Source organism: Giraffa tippelskirchi, chromosome 13 (assembly GCF_054371585.1).
Source record: "Giraffa tippelskirchi isolate mGirTip1 chromosome 13, T2T-mGirTip1v1.2.pri, whole genome shotgun sequence".
Classification (NCBI taxonomy): domain Eukaryota; kingdom Metazoa; phylum Chordata; class Mammalia; order Artiodactyla; family Giraffidae; genus Giraffa; species Giraffa tippelskirchi.
The window spans coordinates 123,681,288-123,687,287 of record NC_137287.1 but is presented as its reverse complement, the minus strand read 5'-3'; the positions used below and the strand labels follow the sequence as shown (position 1 = coordinate 123,687,287).

The 6,000-nt window shown below is 40.8% G+C and overlaps 1 long non-coding RNA gene across 1 annotated transcript in view; it reads right to left on the bottom strand.

The window, feature by feature from the left end:
* Positions 1-4,287: 4,287 nt before the first annotated feature.
* LOC145532423 (uncharacterized) overlaps positions 4,288-6,000 on the bottom strand; it is a 600,217-nt gene continuing 598,504 nt past the window's right edge. Inside the window, exon 8 of the long non-coding RNA XR_014073225.1 lies at positions 4,288-4,405. This is a non-coding gene — a long non-coding RNA (uncharacterized LOC145532423). The remainder of the gene's footprint in view (positions 4,406-6,000) is intronic.

Genomic DNA, 6,000 nt, shown 5'->3' with positions numbered 1-6,000 from the left:
CACTGAATCAGTCTTTGAGTGGAAAGTGCAAAAGAGAAAATGTTCTTACTGGCATGTACTGTTGGCTCTAGGCCGGGAAGCCTTGACCCTGGGCCTGTTTGGTCAGGATGCATGTCCTCTCCCTAGGAGACCCCTCCTGCAGGGGTCCCCAGGCCTGCCCAAGAGAGCTGGTCAGGCTGGTCTCCCACAGAGCAGGGACCCAGTGCCCACGCACGTGTGACCTTGGAGCTGTGTGCAGAGCTGGCGTGCCAGGCGTGCGTCTGCTCCTGTGGCCAACAATGTCCTGAGCAGCAGCCAGCTTTTGTAGAAGGCTCTGCGGTTTCAGAGGGCTTCTCAGGTGGCACTGGTGGTAAAGAGCCCATGCCAGTGCATAAGAGACACAAGAGACGTGGGTTTGATCCCTGGGTCCAGAAGTTTCCCCGAAGGAGGAAAGGCAGCCCACTCCAGTATTCTTGCCTGGAGAATCCCACGAACAGAGGAGTCTAGCAAGCTACAGTCCACAGGGCCACAAAGAGTCAGACACAACTGACGCGACTTAACATAGCAACAGATAATGTCCAATTTTCTCCATTTGGAAAATGGCCCTAGTATTTGTGGAAACAATTTTTCTCCTGAGGGGAAAGTGAAGAAATAAGACTGTAGTCTATTCATAGACTACTTTCCTGTAGATAAAATGAATGGATCAGATCTACATGTGTCAACCTGGGTAGCTTTTAGAAGCATTGTTGTGCTACAGGAGGCGGACTACAAAAAGACAGTTCAAGGGATGTTATGTACATTTTGCAAACACACAAAACAAAATTGGGCACTGTTTGTGGATACATATTGCATATGTAGTAAAAGTAAAAACAAAGTGCATGTAAATATTAAGCACAAAAAGATCGTCTGGTTTCTGAAGAAGGAGAGATGAAGAGGAAGTTATGAAGAAATGGGTCTATTGCAGAGTATACAACGCTTATGGGGAGAGAGCGTGAAGAGGAGAGTGCAGAGTGCAACATGCTAAGATACGTAGAATCTAGATGATATTTACATAGACTTCTGTTATTTCTTTTCTTTTTGGTTAAAAAATAGTAAGATTGGGAACAACTGGACATCTGTATTAAAAAAAAATTTTCCAGACACAGACCTTATACCTATCACAAAAATTAGCTAAAAATGAATCACAAAGTTGAATGTGAAACACAAAACATAGGAGAAAATCTAGATGACTTTGGGTTTGGCAATCACTTTTTTTTTTTTTTTTGGCAACAACTTTTTAGATGTGACACCAAAGGCATGATCCAAGAAAGAAACAATTCATAAACTGGACTTCATTAAAATTAACAACTCTTGCTCTAAGAAAACACTGTCAAGAGACTGAAAGGTCAAGACCCTGACACAGAGAAAATATTTGTAAAAGATGTATCTGATAAAAGAACTAAGCACTGACAACAGAAAAATAAACAACCTGGTTAATGAATGGTCCAAAGACCTTGACAAACCCCTCAACAAAGAAGACATATGGTTGGCAAACAAGCATATGAAAATACTCCACAATGTATGTCATCAGGGAAAAGCAAATTAAAACAATACTATACACCTGCTGGAATGGCCAAACTCCAGAGCACTGCCACCACCAAACGCTGGTGAGGACGTGGAGGCCCGGAACTTCTCACGCAGCGCTGGTGGGGATGCACGGAGGAACAGCCACCCTGGAGGACCATTTGCTACCAGAAAACATGAGACGCCTGGTCAGAGAGAAAACCGCGTTAGTACCAGCAGCAACAGCAGTAGCCGGTGTATCAGGAAGTCTCAGTTTTGTGCCTCTTCTTGTTGCCTTGGCCAAGATTTCCAGACAGTGCTACGTGTCAGCGGTCCCTTGGTTTGCTTCTAACCTTAGTGATGATGCCCAAATGTTTCAGCATTGAGTCTGATATTGCTTCTTTGTCTTATTAATCTCCGTTTTATTTATTTCTATTTTATCATTATCAATGATAATGAGAAATTTTACCAAATGTCCTTTATTCTTCAGTAGATTTAGTTATATTTTTCCTTTCATCTCTCATCCCGCTCCGTGGTGATGCATTTTCTAAGGACGTGCAATCGCTGTAAATGGAGTCTCCAGCTGGCCTTAGCTAGTGGACACCTTTTCTTTTATTTCGTACTTTTTCCCTGTGATTTTTCTCCCAGAGACTCCTAATCCCTCACCTATGGACGGAGTCTGTGATGTCTCCAGCTATAAAAGTGATTTCCTCTGTTCTTGCTGTTGTTTTTCATTCACTCAGTCGTGTCTGACTCTTTGTGACCCTTGGACTGCAGCACGCCAGGCTTCCCTGTTCATCATCATCTCCCAGAGTTTGCTCAAACTCATGTCCATCAAGTCGGTGATGCCATCCAACCATCTCATCCTCTGTCTCCCCCTTCTCCTCCCGCCTTCAGTTGTTCCTAGCATCAGGGTCTTTTCCAATGAGTCGGCTCTTTGCATCCAGTCACTGAAGTATTGAAGCTTCAGCCTCAGCATCAGTCTCTCCAATGAATATTCCAGGTTGATCTCCTTTAGGATGGACTGGTTTGCTCTCCACGCAGTCCAAGGGACTCTCAAGAGTCTTCTCCAGAAACACAGTTCGAAAGCATCAATTCTTCGGCACTCAGCCTTTTTCATTGTCCAGCTATCTCATCTGTACATGACTACTGGAAAAACCATAGTTTTGACTGTATAGACATTTGTAACCAAAGTAATGTCTCTGTTTTTTAACATGCTGTCTAGGTTTGTCATTGCGCTTCTTCTAAAGGTCTCTTAATTTCATGGCTGCAGTTACTGTTCTCAGTGATTTTGGAGCCCAAGAAAATAAAGTCTGTTACTGTTTCCACTGTTTCCCCGTCTATTTGCCATGAAGTAATGGGACCAGATGCTATGATCTTAGTTTTCTGAATGTTGAGTTTTAAGCCAGATTTTTCACTCTCCTCTTTCACCTTCATCAAGAGGCTCTTTAGTTCTTCACTTTCTGCCATAAGGGTGGTGTCATCTGCATATCTCAGGTTATTGATATTGCTCTCGGCAATCTTGATTGCAGCTTGTGCTTCATCCAGTCTGGCATTTCTCATGATGTACTCTGCCTAGAATTTGAATAAGCAGATTAACAATATACAGCCTTTACATACTTCTTTCCCAATTTTGAACCAGCCTGTTGTTCCATGTATGGTTCTAACTGTTCCTTCTTGGCCTGCATACAGGTTTCTCAGGAGGTAGGTAAGGTGGTATTTCCATCTCTTTAAGAATTTTCCAGTTTGTTGTGATCCACACAGTCAAAGGTGTTAGCGCACTCAAGGAAGCAGAAGGAAATGTTTTTCTGGAATTTTCTATCTTTTTCTATGATCCATTGGATGTTGGGAGTTTGGTCTCTGGTTCCTCTGCCTTTTCTAAATACAGCTTGAACCTCTAGAAGTTTTCAGTTCACATACTGTTGAAGCCTAGCTGGAAGGATTTTGAGCATTACTTTGCTAGTATGTGAAATGAGTGCAACTTTGCAATAGTTTGAACATTCTTTGGCATTAACCTTCTTCGGGATTGGGATAAAAATTGACCTTTTCCAGTCCTGGGGCCACTGCTGAGTTTTCCAAATTTTCTGGCATATTGAGTGCAGCACTTTCACAGCATCATCTTTTAGGATTTGAAATAACTCAGTTGGAATTCCATCACCTCCACTAGCTTTGTTTGTAGTGATGCTTCCTAAGGTCCACTTGACTTCCCATTCCAGGATGTCTGGCTCTAGGTGAGTGATCACACCATCTGGTTATCCAGGCCATTAAGATCACTTTTGTACTGTTCTTCTGTATATTCTCCCACTTCTTCTTGATTTCTTCTGCTTCTGTTAGGTCCATACTGTTTCTATCTTTTATTGTGCCCATCTTTGCATGAAACGCTTCAATTGTATCTCACATTTTCCTGACGATATCTCTAGTCTTTCCCATTCTATTGCTTTCCTCTATTTCTTTTCATTGTTCACTTAGGAAGGCTTTCTTATCTCTCCTTGCTATTCTTTGGAACTCTGCATTCAGATAGTTATGTCTTTCCTTTTCTCCTTTGCCTTTCACTTCTCTTCTTTTCACAGCTATTTGTAAGGCCTCATCAGACAACCATTTTGCCTTTTTGCATTTCTTTTTCTTGCGGATGGTTTTGATCTCCATCTCCTGTACAATGTTATCAACCTCTGTCCATAGTTTTTCAGGCACTCTATCAGATCTAATCCCTTGAATCTATTTGTCACTCCCTCTTTATAGTCATAAGGGATTTGATTCAAGTCATACCTGAATGGCCTAGTGTTTTCCCCTACATTCTTCAATTTAAGGCTGAATTCTGTAATAAGGAGTTCATGATCTGATCCACGGTCAGCTTCCGGTCTTGATTTTGCTTCTACATCATTGGCTACAAAGAATATAATCAATTTGATTCCTCATCTTAATGTATCTTTTTATACATATCAATCAATTAATTAGTTTAAGAGCTATTGTAACACTAAGACTTTTTAACATTCTTGAAATCAACCTTACTTTATGGTATCAAATTTATCTTGTATAGCAATGGACAAAATTGACTAATATTTTATTTCTATGTCAATATTAATATGTGAGATTGATACATTTTACCTTCTCATATAAAGCTTTGTTAAGTTTTGATTTCAAAGTTATGCTTCATAAAATTAACTAGAAATATTTTATTATTTTACTCTTCTCTAGAGCAGATTGCAGAGCATTGGGGATTTGAGCAAATCAGTCACAAAGCCCTCTCGAGATGCATCCATGTAACAACAGTTTTACCACTCATTGCTTTCCTTTTCATTTTTTATGATTTTTTCCTTGAATAAATTTCAAGAATTCATACTTTCTGACAATATTATCCACTTAACTAAGAGTTTCCAATTCCTTAATATAGAGGAAGGCCAACTATTATTTTGTGTAACAGTCCAGAGAGCCTCTTGATGAAAGTGAAAGAGGAGAGTGACAAAGCTGGCTTAAAGCTCAACATTCAGAAAACTAAGATCATGGTGCCCTGCCCCCACTTCATGGAAAATAGATGGAGAAAAAATGGAAACAGTGACAGACTTTATTTTCTTGGGCTCCAAAATCACTGCAGATGGTGACTGCAACCATGAAATTAAAAGAGGCTTGCTCCTTGGAAGAAAAGCTATGACCAACCTAGACAGCATATTAAAAAGCAGAGATATTACTTTGCTGACAAAGGTCCATCTAGTCAAAGCTATGGTTTTTCCAGTAGTCATGCATGGATGTGAGAGTTGGACCATAAAGAAAGATGAGTGACAAAGAATTGATGCTTTTGGTGCTGGAGAAGACTCTTGAGAGTCCCTTAGGCAGTAAGGAGATCAAACTAGTCAATCCTAAAGGAAATCATACCTGAATATTCATTGGAAGGACTAATGCTAAAGCTGAAGCTTCAGTCCTTTGGCCACTGGCTTCAAAGAGCTGACTCATTGGAAAAGACCCTGATGCTGGGAAAGATTGAGGGCAGGAGAAGAAGTGGGGAGACAGAGGATGAGATGGTTGGATGGCATCACTGACTCAATGGACATGAGTTTGAGCAAACTCCAGGATATAGTGAAGGACAGGGAAGCATGGCATGTTGCAGTCTTTGGGGTTGTAAAGATTTGGACATGACTGAGCAACTAAACAGCAACAGCAACCAGTTATTTTTGTTTTGCAGGCCACACCGTCTCCATCATAATTATTCAACTCAGTAGTTATAATGTAAAAACAGTGATATATTTGAACATAGCTGTGTTCCAAGAGAACTTTCTTTACAAAAACAAGCATCAGACAGGGTTTGTATACCTATGAGTTTCAAAAGAGATGATCGAGATCTCCATACTTGTTTTCCTGTCTCAGTCTTACTCAGAAATCCCTAAACTGCCACCTATTGTCCTCCCCCAGATGTTTTTTTAGCTCAAGCATGAGTAGGTCTCTTTATTTCTTGGTCTCGTCCTCCCTATCTCTTGTCCTCAAAGC